At 32.6% G+C, this 18,603-nt stretch overlaps 1 long non-coding RNA gene across 1 annotated transcript; it reads left to right on the plus strand.

Annotated features, from left to right (window-relative positions):
- The first annotated feature begins 4,059 nt into the window (after positions 1 to 4,059).
- Positions 4,060 to 8,971, plus strand: LOC139499025 (uncharacterized). The gene is made up of 3 exons (XR_011658082.1): positions 4,060 to 4,179; positions 6,831 to 6,950; positions 8,825 to 8,971. It is a non-coding gene; the product is annotated as an uncharacterized lncRNA (long non-coding RNA).
- The last annotated feature ends 9,632 nt before the right edge of the window (positions 8,972 to 18,603 follow it).

Raw genomic sequence — 18,603 nt, forward strand, 5'->3', positions numbered from 1 at the left:
AAGGATAGTGCAAGTGGGGCATCTGTGTACTTTGGACACATTCTTGTTTGTACATAAATTAGGCCACTAGTTTTCTCCTTTGAATTGTTATGCATTTGTCATTTCGTGGCCTTTTATAGCTGACTTTGCGGCATGGGCTTTGCTCATTGTTGAAGGTCATAGAGTGACCTATAGTTGGTTATTTCTGTGTCATTATTTCTCTTGTGGAGAGTTGTCTGATTGGCAACCATATCTTCTTTTTATATATATATCAGTATACGATCCGTAAATAAATCTGTCAAATTCAACTTGACCACTAGGGCCAACTGCTAAAGTTTACTCCTACTTTCTTAATAGATTTATTTGTACATGTTTCAAATTAGATAGTCATCATTAAGAAAATCTACCATTTCAGGATGCAGTGGCGGATCCAGGGGGGGGGGGGGGGTTCCGGGGGTGCGCACCCCCCTTTATTTTTGCCGATCAATGCATTTGTATCGGGACATATGTTTTGCACCCCCCCCCCCCCCCCCCCTTTGCCCTGTTTGCCCTGGGTTAGCACCCCCCCTTTCGAAAATTCCTGCATCCGCCCCTGGGATGATTTTCCCAATTGACCTTGCATTATCGAGTCTGTGACTTTTGTTGCAGGAAGCTTCATATATAGGGATAGTTATTTGGCGTTGACAACAGCAACATTTACTAAGTATTTCAAAGCTAAGTTTGTCGGAAGGTAGAAGACCTGGATGCTTTAGGTTTTGTATATGTTATGTTCTGAAATGAGAAGTGAAAGATATCAAAGGGACAATCAAACTCATAATTCGAAATCAACTGACCATGCAAAAACTAAAAAAGAAACGAACAACAGTACACAAAGTACAAGATAGAAAACTAAAGACTGAGCAATATGAACCCCACCAAAATCTCCGGGTCAGGTTTTAGAAAATCCTGTTCCACATGTGGGACCCATTGTGTTGATCATTTGCATAAACCAATAATAAGTGGAATTCGGTAGTTCACATTTGGAAAAGGGGATGAGATTTTAGTTTCGACGATTAGAACATAATTATCCGTGAAACAGATATTCAATAACAGTCAACCTCCGGAAAATTAACATAGAGATGATTTCAATTTCAATGATTTCATATTTTCAGCAAGTTTGACTTGACCTCATTTTCGTTCAATGACTACTTGAAAAAAGTTGACATTTTTGTTAATTTCTCTCTTATGAGTAATATGATAACCATATTAGTGATGGGTGTACCTTGTATGGTCCTCATATAAACAAGAAGGTGTTGTATGATTGCCAATGAGACAACTCTCCTCATGTATGTCAAAGTGATCTCGACCTAAGTTCATGGATCTGTAAAGGTTAAGTTTTCGTGGTCAAAGCCATATCTCATATATCAATATGTCTATTATATTTGTAATAGTATGAAATAGTAGTAAGGTGTACATGTCTATAACTGGCAGATGAAATGACCATGACCTAATTTTCATTGTTTAGTGGTTGAAATTAAATTGTTGTGTATTTAGATATATAAGAAGATGTTGTATGATAATGAGACAACTCTCCATCCTAATCACAATTTGTAAAAGTCCATTAGTCGGTATTTGACGGTCCTACTAAAAAGCGCCTGGGAAAATAAAATAATAATATTTTATAACAATGAATGTTTTCCTGAACAAAAAAAAAATATAATCATTGCTTGTTCTCATGCCAATACAATATCTAAATATTTTCCGCGGGCGCCTTTTCTTTTCCGCGGGCGCTTTATTTTCTTCCCCGGGCGCTTTTTCTTCACCCTGGCGCTCCCGGGCGCTTTTTAGTAGGACCCGAATTTGAACATGACACGGTTTATTTCTCATTCAGTTTTTGTGTTTTGGTTTGTCAAGCTTAAGTTTTTCTTAAACCAAAAGCAATAGGTAAACTATATTTAGTGTATCGAATGATTATAAGGTTTATATGTCTGTCTGGCAGGTAACACATGACCGTGACCTCATTTATGGTTCCTTGGTCAATATAAAGTTTTCATAGTTTGATCTGTTTCTTGTATATCATTAGCAATTATAGGTCCACCATATTCAATTCATTTAATGATTGTAAGGTGAACATGTAGTTCTGGCTTGGTTTATCTGACCTTCACCTCATTTTCTTGGAACATGTTAAGTTAATGTGATACTTGTATTTACACTTTTTATTTAGGGCTATCAACATAAAATAAATGGTAGTAAAGTATGTTATATAATTACCAATGCTTATTTCGTATAGCTGCACGATTTATACACTATCATACAAAACAATCATGTGTAATTTGAATTAAAATTTCCGGCTTATTTCTATTTGCATTAAACTATTAACATTGGCACATAGATCTGTATATTTTTTTTTTATAGCAAATACGAAAAACAGATTAGAAAAATTACAATGATTTCAAAAATATTTTTAGCTGCTAACCTGGGAACATTTTATATATTTAACATCAATATTCCTGCGCTAATCGAGTTCCTAATACACAATATTGTTGCATGTATTGTGAAAGATCATCTATTTTCAGTTCTTACTAGGCCATGAACTTTATTTTCAAAATAACACCAAACTCGCCCCCATCCCCAAAAAAACACATAAACATCCCATAACTTGTGACATCCAAAAATGGTTGCCATGGGAATAACTTAAATTCAACCTTTACGGTATGCCGAAACTGACTCTCTACGTTTGTTATTTTTCTTCAAGTAATAAATTTAGGATCAACGAATAAGCGAGATAACAGAATATTGGGTCACGACCTGTCACAACTAATTTTTATCATAATAATTCGCCCCTGCCGTGGTTTATCATTTTTGTTTCAATTATAAACGTGCCGCGCTAATCCAAGAGTGAAGTAAATTATATTGAACCAGCTGTTTTCAGCTCTTTGGTAGCATAGGCGGATCCAGAGGGGGGGGGGGCTGGGGGGCCGGACCCCCCCTTTCGTGGGAAAAATTTGGTTGATTATATAGGGAATCATTGAAGCATGACTCGAGCGGGCCCCCTCTTAGGTCAGTCAGCGCCCCCCCCCCCCCCCCCCCCCCCCCCCCCCCTTAGGAAAAGTTCTGGATCCGCCACTGGGTAGGGTTGTAGTCTCTTTGACACATTCCCCGTTTCCATTGACAATTTCATTATTTATTTATATGATATAATTTTCATTAAACTAAATAGTTAGAAATTTCTTCTCGGTCATGTTCGAGATGTTAAATGTAAAAAGTTTGCACCTCTCCTTTCTTAAGAAGAACAATATTGTCTATTCATTTATTTAATGACCACGTCCATCTACAAAGAAACACAACAAAGTTAGCGTTTATTAGATTTAGGGAGCTACCATTTGATTTTTCACTCTGTTCGGTCCTGCCTTTTTTGTTGTTGTTTATCCTGACTTTTTTTTACCTAAATTGTCATCCTGACTTTTTTTTTTTGCAAGTGTCTCATCCTGCCTTTTTTTTTTACTCAAAACTCCTGTCCTGCCTATTTTTTTCAAATTTCATCCTAGCCCCCCCCCCCCCCCCCTAAAAATCAAATGGTAGCTCCCTTACATACTCTATCCACCCTAAAAAATACAGCAGCAAAAATGTATTCAAACAAAAGAACAAAATAAACAAACATACACAAGATGAGCACTTAATTAGTTTCTCGTGTTCTGAGATGCCAAACTAATACCAACAATTAGATAGGAATTTACATATTTTATTATTTATTGTGCAAACAACGACGACAACATCCCGAAATTTCTGTTTAAATGAAGCCAAGATATCTGCCATGTAAAAACAACCTAGACCAAAACCATAGGGACAGTTCTTTTTTAAATTCTAGATACTAGATATAGTTACAGTCAAACCTGTATATAAGAGACCACTAAAGACAGAAGCGGTCTATTAGTATTTCAACAAAGGGTGTCTTTGAATACAGGTACTGACATGTACTTTAAAGAAAACAAGAATACAATTTCCAGCAGTCTGTTTCTGAACACTATCATTTATGATTCTCCTTAATCCATCTGCTTATATGGAGTCTCCAATAGTTCAGCTAGGTTGCACTGTATCTCGTGTCACGATATCTAAGATAAGACCATATATACGTATGAACATAGTGAAAGGATCCCACTTTTAACTTGATTATAATCATGAAGTGTGTATTAGCTTTTGTTTTCGTTGCTGTTCTTTCAGGTAATGTGACAGATTTTATAGGCTTTATAAGTAGCTTTTTGTTGGGAGACATTTTTGTGTGTGCATATCATGAATGTTAGTTAGGGAGCAACCATTTGATTTTTAGGGGGGGGGGGGGGGCTAGGATGAAAATTTTTGTCCTGCATTTTTTTTTAGCTGTAATCTCTGTCCTGCCTTTTTATTTTTCACTCTGTTCGGTCCTGCATTTTTTTTTTAGTTTAGCCTGACTTTTTTTTACCTAAATTGTCGTCCTGACTAATTTTTTTTTTTGCAAGTATCTCATCCTGCCTTTTTTTTTACTCAAAACTCCTGTCCTGCCTATTTTTTCAAATTTCATCCTAGCACACCCCCCCCTCCCCCCCCCCCCCCCATAAAAATAAAATGGTAGCTCCCTTATGAAAACCCGGCATCAGGGGACCAATAATTTTCAAATTAATGCAATGTATACAACAATTATGTAATCAATTATAATGTTTACTGTGTCTACAAAGTTTTACAAGAAATTTCCACTTCCAATTGAAATTAGCTTCTTTATGGTAACCACAAGAGGGTTGATTTTATTATATGTTGTTCCTAGAGCCATTACCTACAAAAGGGTGTCTCAGATTTCTGATAGAATGTATAGATCAAATTTTACACATAATCAAACATTATCTACTTTTTTGTGGTAAGGATGTTAACACGAATTACAGATTTATAAGAGAATGGAATACGATAGCGATAATTTGAGACACTCTTTTGCAGCTGCTGCTGTGTTGATTAAGATTTTGTTTTAATTACCTGTCTAGTTAAAGTGATGAAAGATCTACATTCATTCATGTGAACTGACCAAGATTTTGCCATTAATTGTATTATCATTAATCACATAATGATTGCATAACATAAATAGTGCATTCATTTAAAAGATTAATCTTTTATCTATCTATATATACCTCTTTTATTAACTTATATGCATTCTGAAGAAAGTAACAGCATTTTAAGGGTTGGAGATTGGAAGTAAAAAAAAATTTGTATTATGCTACCTTAAGAAAGTAAATTAACAGCATTTTAAAGGTTGGGGATTGGAAGTAAACAAATCTTTGTATTGTGCTGCCTTAATTCTTTCTATTCCAGAACTTGAATAGACTCGATCGGAACAATTTAGAGATTGACACATTATATCGACCTTTATTTAACACATAAGATTGCATCTTGCTCTACTCAGACCAGATATCATTTTCATCATTTATGCAGTTGAATTGGTGTTTTATTGAACCCACTTCTCCCTTCAATTAATTTGAAATTTGGTTTGCAAAAAGGTGCATTCCATTTGATATTTTCTTAGGCAGTAATATGTTTACAATAATTATTTTGATTAGCAATTTTACTATCCTCTTCTGCCCCTCCCCCTCATGTTTTGATTTTCCCCTCCCCCTCATGTTTTGATTTTAACATTGTACGGATTGACCTTTTGTAGCTATAGAGTTATAATGTCTAAAATCCAACGAAACACTTACAATCACAGGTTATATCTTATAATGGACCTTTGTCAACATAAGGAGATGTTGAATGCTTCCCAATGAGACAAATATCCACCAGAGTTCTTATGACGTGGATATCAGCATATAATATGGGTCACCGTACGGCATTTAACAATAAGATAACCGTACAGTATACAACCGACATTAAACAAATGAAACAATTCAAATGAGAAACTAAAGGCCTAATATATAACAAAATAAAAACAAGTCAATTCAAATAATTCAGAGTAGCTTCGTACGTTAGTAATATAATCATAACCTTTTTAACATCTGTTTTTATAAGAATTTGTTTCTGTTGACCTGACGAAATGATATCGACTGAAGGCGTAATCTGAAGTTATCATACTTTCTACAAATGTGAAACGGGCGGACACTATATAACTATATGCTGGTTTAGGACCGGCACATAAAGAATATCACAGTGTTCCATTTTGCCCATGACAGTTCAAATTTAGGACGAGCTCGGGAAGACGAGAACACGTCATGCATGCCAAAACTTAATATTGGAATTTTATAGCGTTAATACATGTATCTCTGGAAATATTATACCACTACGATAAAAACCATATCACTACAGTAAAAACCATATCACTACAGTAAAAACCTGCGTTTGGATTTGACATTTCTGTTTGATACTGCATCATTTATATTTATAGAATTGCTTCAAAAAGGGTTAGGTAACTACATATATTGATTTATAGAAGTGCATCATAATAAAAAAGCAGTTTCCACGTTTGAGATGACAGTTTTTGTCTTTTAAAATAGTCCTGATGTTACGAATGTACTTTAGTGAACTTAAAAAATCTGAAATTCAAAATGGATACGATAAGTCAGAAGAGCATTAGTTAAGGAACACACATATTTATATATTTGTATTTATTTGTACAGAGGTGTACGCAGAGATGTGAACATTCTAGTAGCAAGTGACTGTACATTGTAATATTTGTATTTTTGTATTTGTTTGTATAGTGGTGTATGCAGAGACGTGTCAAGTAGCAATTGACTGTATACATTCACATATTTATATTATACTAATTTTGTATTTATTTGTACAGAGGTGTTCGCAGAGATGTGTACATTCTAGTAGCAAGTGACTGCACACTGTTATATTTGTTATTTTTATTTGTATAGTGGTGTATGCAGAGAGATGTCAAATAGCAAGTGACTGTACATTGGAATCATGCGGGAACGGTGCAATGGTTGAATGCAACGACGAAAATCTGTGTACCTGTCGTGACGCAACAGCAACCGGTATGTTGTTGTTTTTTTAAATTTTAATTCTATTTTGTTAACTGCAGGTTCTCTCTTGTTTTCTGAAGTAATTTGCCACGTTTTCGTGAAGAACATTTATATAAGTGCACAGTCAGGACATAAATCCCAGTAAACCACAAAAGCTACTTTACTTATGTATTTAATTTCGGAGTTGTCTTTCTTTTACTTGAAAAATCCTTTCAAATACGTTTTTCTTTCATTCATTTTAAGATGAAAAATACTATTTAAAAAAGAATATGAACTGCATATATTTGTTCTGAATAAAACTATTGGTACACAATGGTTGTTTTGTAACATTTTAAAATAAGAATATTCATTTCAAAGGCAAAGATCACACATTATGCATGTTATGCAAAGCCTTAAAATATGTCATGGTTGTTTTTTATGACTTGTATGAAAAATTGAAACTTCAAATACAATATATTTATTCTTGAGAACAAATTTAATATTAAAACATTATTGTGTACCAATTCTGCATAAATTTACCATGTACAATACAGGTTTCACCTTCATGAAGAGGCTCATTATCTTAATTTCCATTGTTTCCTGTTATGGCGTGTGTCGATTTTTCTGGGTACGATTGATTTACAAATACAAAATTATTTTATTAAATTATAAAAAAAAATCATTCAAATTGAATTAGATTGAGATGGTATGGGCTTGCAACTAATTTTAAGTTCTTGGTGCAAAGTTTTTCATTTCTAATTTCAAAAAATATTGAATTAGGCACCTATTTTCTATTTTATATTTATCTTGCCCATCCTTCTCTATTCTTTATATTTTGATCCTGTTGTTCTATAATGCTTTGGTCAATTGTTCTGTACTCTTGACATATTATACCCTATTCAGTACACTCTGCCCGGACATACTATAAATTGATAAGCCTACCCCGCCTCATTATTTATGTATGTGCCTGTCCCAAGTTAGGAGCCTGTAATTCAGTGGTTGTCGTTTGTTTATGTGTTACATATTTGTTTTTCGTTATTTTTTTTTTTACATAAATAAGGCTATTAGTGTTCTCGTTTGAATTGTTTTAAATTGTCTTATCGGGGCCTTTTATAGCTGACTATGCGGTATGGGCTTTGCTCATTGTTGAAGGCCGTACAGTGACCTATAGTTGTTAATGTCTGTGTCATTTTGGTCTTTTGTGGATAGTTGTCTCATTGGCAATCATACCACATCTTCTTTTTTATATTAATTAAATGTGTCACGTACATTATCATTGTTTCATGATTGATGTTTATGATTAACGTATCAGTAATGCAAGACAAACACCCACACTGCATGATGGATAGATACTAAGGGGGTCAAAATTTCTTTATACTATATTTGTTTGCTTCATGTTTCTCTTTAAATTCTTTTCTTTGTGTGTGTGTTTTTTTTTGTAGTTTAGCACTCCATTGTTCTTTTTTCTATAATTTGGGGCCAATTAAGTTCTTTTTATTTTTTTTAAGTTTTATGTCCATTTTTCTATACTCTATACGTTTTTTGTCCATTTTCTTTAATATTGGCCCATTGTTATTTATTCCAATCTTTAAAACTTATCATTTCCCTCATACAAAATGTACACTGTATTAAAGAAGAGTATTTTTTGGTAAGGTTCGGTATGTTTTTCTTCAATACAATCCCTTTCCTTTAATTAAAATCCTGTACAGGCTAACAAATGTTCAGATTATCAGGGGGTACACGAGATAGGTCGAATATCATGATTTTGTTAAAGAGGTTATCAACCAATCGCAACGGGTTTTCAACGGATGTACACTTTTAAAAACATTACCCAAAATGCTTCAGATTTAGAAACGGCGAATTATCCATACACGTTCTATAATTTTCATTCTCTTCTTTTCTTTCAGCCTGTCATACAGCGAAGGACTGTGACAACCATGGGCCATGTCATGAACATGGTCACGGACACCACGCCTCATGGCATTGCTTTGACGGAGCATGCAGATGTATCTAAGGACCGAATTCAGTGATTGAAATAAACGCATATCTTTTTCTCTGTGTTTGATGTTTCCCTTGTTTTACAATAAAATTGAGAATGGAAACGAGGAATGTGTCAAGGAGACAACAACCCAACAAAAGATTAGACAACAGCCGACATAATGCAATTCACTTTTAAGAAAGGATCACTTCCTAGCTGTACACGCTAATAAATAAATTTGGTGTATTTACTGTCTTCTGATTGGTTAAAAGAATTAGCTTTATTTTCAATGTTATCAATTTTGATGGAGACACGCCCACGCTAACGTTGTGTATTCATACGCAAACATCTGTGTACGTTGTTATTCGTATTAATATATATCTTTGAGCCTTATTTTTGATAGAAATTCATTTATGATGAATGGCAATGATTTATTTTGAATTTCGCGGATTATGTTAAATGTGAAGAGTCAAAAATTAATTTTATGGTTCAATAAATTCAAAATAAATAACAGCCATTCATTAAATAAAAATAAAGTACATCATACAACCTATTTGTACACAACTGTATACTATCCACCACTAGACATTATACACCAATACGCATTAGTTATCCCTTGGTATCACTTTAACATGTTTAAGTCCTGTTATGTCATATTTACCACTGGACATTACACACTGACACGCCTTAGTGGTCTTCTGGTATCAAATTAACATGTTTTCGTCCTGGTCTCCTTGTAATATTCACCACTGGACATTACACACTAACACAGCTTTAAAGTTGTCGCATGATAAAAAATCAACATGTTATCATCTTGCTACCCATGGTACAATCACGGATATACTTTTGGTCCAAACCAGCAGTGACAGAACCCCCCCCCCCCCTAAACCAAAAAAAAAATCATAAGAAGAACATATATGAACTTGAAAAAGGGGGAAAGCAAAACAATATTTCTTGTTTCCACGCGACATATCAGAAACAGGAGCGATGAGAGATCGGTTTTTAATTAGATTGATGCATGTTATACATATAATACAGTGCATATAGCTTATATCACTCTACACGTTGCACACCAATCCATTATATATATATTTTTTAATCTTGTTGTCCTTTATTCTCTATTCTGCAAACTAAATTATGTTTGAATATATACAATGTAGCTATACATTTATATTTTTGCATGAATACAATGAGGAAAATGCCAGTACATGTTTAAACAATTGAATCCGTTAAATGCATTGTTAAAACATAATAGAGTGCTATACAAAACTGTGAATGTACACACGAACAGATAATTTATATTATGTTTCAAGCAGTTACAATGTAATTGTAACAAAAAAATAAACCGATTAATTTCGTAACGATTAGATTTCAAGTGAATAATCGAAATATTAGGGAACTATAATACGGAAGCGTATTAGCGCCACACATTTTTTTTTCTTCCTTTGTTTGCGTTACAACGCAAACTTTTAATAACTACTGTTTCCTTTGAATCTTAAATAAGAAATAAGATAAAACAAAAGTTTGCGTTATACAAATGTTTGCGTTATTTCGCAAATGTTTGCGTTATAACGCAAAGGTTTGCGTTATTTCGAAAAGGTTTGCGTTATATCGCAAATATTTGCGTTACAACGCAAAGATAAGAAAAAAAATGTGTGGCGCAATACGCTTCCGTACTATAATATAGCATGCGCGTAGCTACGTTTACGTCAAAACGCCCGGGCGTACACTTGAATTTGGTAAATTTATATAAAGCAATATTCATTATGTAAGATTCGATATGTTGTTTGCATTTTTTGTCTAGCCATTGACATTTATGTTGCGAAAGCGTGACATTCCGATCCTAAATATCGTTGGCGGTGCCAATATTATAACTATGAACATGTAGGTTCAGTATGTAGTTAAAGTTTTATGATATCAATAACTTTGTCAAACCTTCGTAAAATTTTACGGTAGCTGGACAAAAACTGTTTATGGTCAAAAGAGTATCCAGAGCATAATGACGAAATTGTAAATGATATGTTTTCCCGTATTTTATGGATACAAGAATATTTTTTTTTTGCATTTACAGTCTGGTGTTAAAATGTCGTCTTGCATATCAATTACTTTGTAAAACCATTATTAGAGTTTAATGAACAAAAACTGTTAATGGTCAAAAGAGTATCCAGAGCATAATGACGAAATTGTAAATGATATGTTTTCCGGTATTTTATGGATAAAAGAATTATTTATTTTTGCATGTACAGTCTGGTGTTAAAATGTCGTCTTGCATATCAATTACTTTGTAAAACCTTCTTAGCGTTTAATGACGATCTGGATTTTTTGTCACGTTTGTTTCGAGCGACATAGATGTGTGTATTTTGTAGACAAAACACGCATCTGGTCTAAGTACAACATGTTAATCCTGGGGCCGTGTCAATGAAAGTATCCTATGATATATCCTAAGATATGTCTTAGGAGGTTATTTAGGATGGTCTTAGGACGTGTCTGAGACATGTCTTAGGATGTAAAACAAAGCTGTCTTAGGACAGTCCTAACTACGATGGTCCTAGGACCAACCGAACACATTTTTTTAATTGAAAAAATATGTTGAGATTGCTATGACATATAGATTTAATGGTAATTTAGTATCTATATGTATAAAGAGAGGGAGGAGGACTTTTATATGGAAAACAATTAACGCAAAATAAAAGTTAAAGATTTAACGTTATTCTAATAAATAACGTTGTTTAATAATATGATAAAAGATATATAAATGAATTTAATACGAAAACAAAAGTAAATAGTCACGAAACTTTGTTAAAGCGATATTCGTGCTGCAATTTAAGTCGATGAACTAGTTTTGTCCTTAGGTCCACTCGATTTTATTACATGTATCGAATGAGGATTAGTTAAAAAAAAGTCATATTTTTCCCATTTTAAAATTAATATTGAACCGTTTTTAGTTAGTCGCAAAAATGTTGCTTTAATGCTTGTATGTTTTAGGCTTCCAAAAAGGCAGCACGAAATAATCTAATGTAATACAATTAAATCTTTAACAAAAATTAAAAAAAAAAATGTTGTTTTAATTTAATTCTCATAACAGTATGATAGTTTAATATTTAATATTGTATATGTATTTTTAGTATTGAGTTTATGCCATATTTGTTGTTTTTATTACGTTTAAGGACATCGTAACCTTTATGACTATCCTAAGACACCTAATTGTATATCCTAACTTTAGGACCAAATTTAGGACATATCTTATTTTAGGAGACTTTCATTAACCTGACTTAGGACTAAGACGTGTCCTAAGACCATCCTAAGACATGTCCTAGTCCTAGGACAGCTTCGTTGACACGGCCCCAGGGTTCCATAGAGAACCCTTTACAAATTTTAATATTGCAACTGAACAACTCAGAAAATTAGATATATTAACATGTTCATTTACGAAATTTGCATATAAAAATGTGTTTATGTTGATTGAGTGCTTTACCCCCATGGCTCCCTTTAATCATATTTTAAAGTACTAGTAACTGGTTCGGACGTTTACTCCAAGGCCATAGACCGTAAGGCAGCAACCATTTGATTTTCTGGGGGGAGGGGGGGGGGGGGGGGGGCTATGGTTTTTTTTGGAAAAAAAAGTTTGTTTCCAGTTTTTGGAGAAAAAAATAATTTGTTTTTGATTCTGAGAAAAAAAAATTTGTTTGTTTCACCCTCAGCTGCCACTATATGTAATGCTAAAATTGAAAGAAAAAAATTGTTTTCAACTTGTCTCGAAAAAATAGATTGCCTAATAAGATTCTTAATAAACACAATGATTAGAATTAACATAAAAAATAAACCATTTTGAATCTAAAGAATGTTGTTATTGATGAGTTCTAAATGACATAAATGGTATGTCATTCTCGACTACTCTAAAACTTCCGTAGGCTTCGTCTCCTCTTATCCGGATCCTCTACCAGAAGGTTCTTTTGCCTGGACCCCTTCGGGCCTCATGACCCTCACCGTAAACGTAAAAAATACATAGCTACTGTATAATACATTTAATATTAAATTAGTTTTAAGTATTTAAATTGTGCAACAGACAATTATAAATAAATTTGGTACATATCTCTCTATTATATACATTTAAAATCTTCTTAGGCTGAACTTTTAAATTATATGTTTGTGTATTTTATGTCTTACAGATAGAAACAGATTTTTATTCAAAATGAACTGTGTAATTGTAAGAATGAATAAAAGGAAACCATTTAACGATAATTCACTTCTTTAAGATATACAAATACATGAAATAAAATAACACAAAATAAACAAGAATTAACCATTTTGTAACTCGTACAGGGTTTTTACTTACAAATATAAAAATGGGTGAAAAATCTCTCTTTTAAGTTGGATCTTAATTAACATTGCATAATGTTATGGCCTATCTTCACTCTTTTTGTTCAAAACGTTTGTTTGTTGAGTTGTCGTTCCTGATTTAAAATTGATTCGTTTAAAAAACTTCAAACGTCTACTTTTCGGTACCAGGAACAATGTGGTAACAAATTAAGAGTATATATATATGTATAGAGAGAGATATACGTATCATTCTAATTTCACATAATTTGACAGGAAAACTTAGTTTTAATACTTTACTAATGAATCGTTGGTAACATGTCGGAAAAGGGTAAGTAGGATTTGTTTTATTATAATAACTTTAATAATTTAACTGAAGAAGACAAACTTCATTATTTACTAAATCCATCAACGTCTTTACAAAAAAATAAGTTAGGATCCTTCTTGAAAAAGTCATAAGAACTGAGGGCAGAGGACTCTTAACAGCTTGTTTGTTTTTATAAATTTTGATGCTGATTTTATCGTGATATGTATATATGTTTATTGTGTTAATATATGTTGGTCGCAAACTGTAAAGTTTATACGACAATACAAAATTTGATTTGATTTGATTTAGTATTTTTTTATTGACATTTAGCACACAAATATGAAATTATGGAAATTCTATTCTTTCTTGAACCACATGCACTTACACCTTTTATATAATTGTAGAAATAAGTCTATGACCTTAAGTAGTTCTGAGTTTGAATTTTTCTCTTTTTGTTATTTCAATACAAATATTTCCCAAACTATAAATTGGTAGAAATAAGACTATAGGACCGTAATTCCGACTCAAATCATAGCTTAATAAATCTATATTGGTTTTGTTTTGCTCATTGTTGATGGTCGTGCGTTGACTTGTAACTTTCTAAAATGATTTTTTGTTATCTTTTACATCTTTTTAGTGGATAGTTGTCACATTTTTGGAATCATACCTAGCCTGGGGTCCTGGCTAATCTTGTCCCAGCTAGATTGGGCCGGATACCAGGCTAGAATCATACCATGCGTCCTTAATGTTTATACTGATTACATCTGTGTCCTTTGGTCTCTTGTGGTTAGTTCATGTCTCATTGGCAACCAATGTCCAAGCCACTTCTCTTTTTTTTTTTTATCATTTCGAAACCATTCCATATTTTTAAATTTTTAACCATATCTTAGAACATATAAAACGTCCTCTCGTCAAATCAAAAATCTTAGGTTGTCTTTTATTTTTCTTCAGTTTTCATAACATTGCATGCACTATGAAATGATAAATTCATTGTAGATTCCCCATAGTACTTTACTCAAAACTGATTTGGGACACACATGTTTGTCTGGACTGGAGTATAAGTTGTATTGTCACCAGAAAGTTTAAATTTGGTCAAAAGCAATGACTCCATCGTGTTAACATCGGATTCTTACAGACGACCAAGTATTTTCTAACTTATATGTAGCCATGGGATCTAGGTTATCCATTACACAGATGATATGTGTAATAGTATAGGATCAGATAGCAAGTTTTTGCTTTGTGTGAATGATAGAAAAATTTCTTTTCCACATAAATATCTATTTATTGCACTTTCCACTTTGCCGTTTCAACCACGTCTCCTACGTATATGTGCAATCATGTATTTATACAGTATTAACTTATAAAATGTAATTTAAAAACGAAATAAAGAAAAAATAAAACATAACTGGAGGTCTTATTAGTACTCTACCAAATTCTCTTCATAAACTACAATGCAATTTGACTATTGTAAGTTAATATTTAAGGAATGGTTGTAATATTTTTTCTGTCTATGAAGAAATAACATAAAAAATTTGGTGCACACTGAATAACTCGCGAAGCGGGTTATTTAACAGTGTGCACCACATTTTTTATGTTATTTCGAATAGAGAGAAAAAATATTACAGTCATTTCTTATAATTCAATTCTAAATTCCATTTTAAACCGTAGAAAACCATGAAAAACGTTGATGACGTCACGGTCACATGACTAAATTATGTCTATGGGCTCATAACAAAATAACGTCAGCCAATCAGAAGACGCGTTACATCCAAAATTAAATTATATTGTTTTGTTTAGGAAGATTTCATGCTGTACAAAATTATTTTACACCTGATTGTTCTTATGACAAAGGCGACAGTTGGAAGATTGAGATAAAAAAAAAGCAAAGAAAAAGAGAAAGGGAGAGTGTCATGATAATTAAGTTTTTGTCCTCTAGTTTTTAATCAATCTATCTTTGTTATTAACTAGTACGCCATGCCCATAAAAAGAATTGGACAGTTTTTAAAAAAATAATTATTTGTTATTTTAACTTTGTACATTTGAACAATTATTTTTAAACAATTATATTCAAAAAAACATTTAGGCAAGTAACATAGATTACTTTGATTGCGTTTCATAACATTTAAATAATGTAAGGGAGCTACCATTTGATTTTTTTTTCTGTTCGGTCCTGCCCTTTTTTTTTTTAGTTTATCCTGACTTTTTTTTACCTAAATTGTCGTCCTGACTTTTTTTTTGTAAGTGTCTCATCCTGCCTTTTTTTTACTCAAACTCCTGTCCTGCCTATTTTTTTCAAATTTCATCCTAGCCCCCCCCCCCCACACACCCCTAAAAATCAAATGGTAGCTCCCTAAGAAAAATAACCAAACAGACATGTACCAAATGATATTTTGGGAATTTATGGGCACAGTTATATTCATTTTAATTAGTTTTATACCACATAATATAAGTATTTAATTATTAATGAATTTTCATATTTAAAACGAACGCAGTTTTCGAAATGAAAAAAATAAGCAGCTTTGAAAGAGGTAGTGGCATTTTCCCCTGATAATTTTTTTCATTTGATTAGGTAGGTAAATCATGTTTTTAAGTAGCCCGATATATGCTTATTATAGTATCTACTTAATCACTAACTTTAAGATATGTCCTTATATAGGCCCACTTTGTAAAACCCACTTAGGACTAAGATATGTCGTAAGACCATCCTAAGACATGTCTGCGTCCAAAGATAGCCTTTGTGAAACTGACCACATGTTTGTCTGGACTGGAGTATAAGTTGTATTGTCACCAGAAAGTTTAAATTTGGTCAAAAGCAATGACTCCATCGTGTTAACATCGGATTCTTACAGATTTTAAAACACGACCAAGCATTTTCTAACTAATATGTAGCCAAGGGATCTAGGTTATCCATTCGACCAATGCTCGGAGCAGAAAGTGCATTGCATTTCGAATATTTTTTTTCAAAGAACTGTCAAATGACAGATGTATATACAGTCAAATGACAGATGACTAAACAGTCAAATGACATATGTCTATACAGTCAAATGAAAATTGTCTATATAGTTAAATGACTATTATCTATACAGTCAAATGACAGATGTTTATATAGTCAAGCGACGAATTTCTATAGTCAAATGACAGATGTCTATACAGTTAAATGGCAGATGTCTATACAGCTAAATGACTATTGTCTATATAGCCAAATGACTTATTTCTATACAGTCAAATGTCAGATGTCTATACAGTCAAATGACAGATGTATATACAATCAAATAACAGATGTCTATATAGTAAAATGACATATAACTATATAGTCAAATGACATATGTCTATATAGTAAAATGACTGATGTCTATACAGTCAAATGACATATGTCTATACAGTCAAATGAAAATTGTCTATATAGTTAAATGACTATTATCTATACAGTCAAATGACAGATGTTTATATAGTCAAGCGACGAATTTCTATAGTCAAATGACAGATGTCTATACAGTTAAATGGCAGATGTCTATACAGCTAAATGACTATTGTCTATATAGCCAAATGACTTATTTCTATACAGTCAAATGTCAGATGTCTATACAGTCAAATGTCAGATGTCTATACAGTCAAATGACAGATGTATATACAATCAAATAACAGATGTCTATATAGTAAAATGACATATAACTATATAGTTATATTCATTTTAATTAGTTTTATACCACATAATATAAGTATTTAATTATTAATGAATTTTCATATTTAAAACGAACGCAGTTTTCGAAATGAAAAAAATAAGCAGCTTTGAAAGAGGTAGTGGCATTTTCCCCTGATAATTTTTTTCATTTGATTAGGTAGGTAAATCATGTTTTTAAGTAGCCCGATATATGCTTATTATAGTATCTACTTAATCACTAACTTTAAGATATGTCCTTATATAGGCCCACTTTGTAAAACCCACTTAGGACTAAGATATGTCGTAAGACCATCCTAAGACATGTCTGCGTCCAAAGATAGCCTTTGTGAAACTGACCACATGTTTGTCTGGACTGGAGTATAAGTTGTATTGTCACCAGAAAGTTTAAATTTGGTCAAAAGCAATGACTCCATCGTGTTAACATCGGATTCTTACAGATTTTAAAACACGACCAAGCATTTTCTAACTAATATGTAGCCAAGGGATCTAGGTTATCCATTCGACCAATGCTCGGAGCAGAAAGTGCATTGCATTTCGAATATTTTTTTTCAAAGAACTGTCAAATGACAGATGTATATACAGTCAAATGACAGATGACTAAACAGTCAAATGACATATGTCTATACAGTCAAATGAAAATTGTCTATATAGTTAAATGACTATTATCTATACAGTCAAATGACAGATGTTTATATAGTCAAGCGACGAATTTCTATAGTCAAATGACAGATGTCTATACAGTTAAATGGCAGATGTCTATACAGCTAAATGACTATTGTCTATATAGCCAAATGACTTATTTCTATACAGTCAAATGTCAGATGTCTATACAGTCAAATGACAGATGTATATACAATCAAATAACAGATGTCTATATAGTAAAATGACATATAACTATATAGTCAAATGACATATGTCTATATAGTAAAATGACTGATGTCTATACAGTCAAATGACATATGTCTATACAGTCAAATGAAAATTGTCTATATAGTTAAATGACTATTATCTATACAGTCAAATGACAGATGTTTATATAGTCAAGCGACGAATTTCTATAGTCAAATGACAGATGTCTATACAGTTAAATGGCAGATGTCTATACAGCTAAATGACTATTGTCTATATAGCCAAATGACTTATTTCTATACAGTCAAATGTCAGATGTCTATACAGTCAAATGACAGATGTATATACAATCAAATAACAGATGTCTATATAGTAAAATGACATATAACTATATAGTCAAATGACATATGTCTATATAGTAAAATGACTGATGTCTATACAGTCAAATGACAGATATCTATAAAGTCAAATGGCAAATGCCTCAAACAGTCAAATGAGGGGTGTCTATGCAGACAAATGACAGATGTCTATACAGTCAGTCAAATGACAGATA

This window comes from Mytilus edulis, chromosome 12 (assembly GCF_963676685.1).
Source record: "Mytilus edulis chromosome 12, xbMytEdul2.2, whole genome shotgun sequence".
Classification (NCBI taxonomy): Eukaryota; Metazoa; Mollusca; class Bivalvia; order Mytilida; family Mytilidae; genus Mytilus; species Mytilus edulis.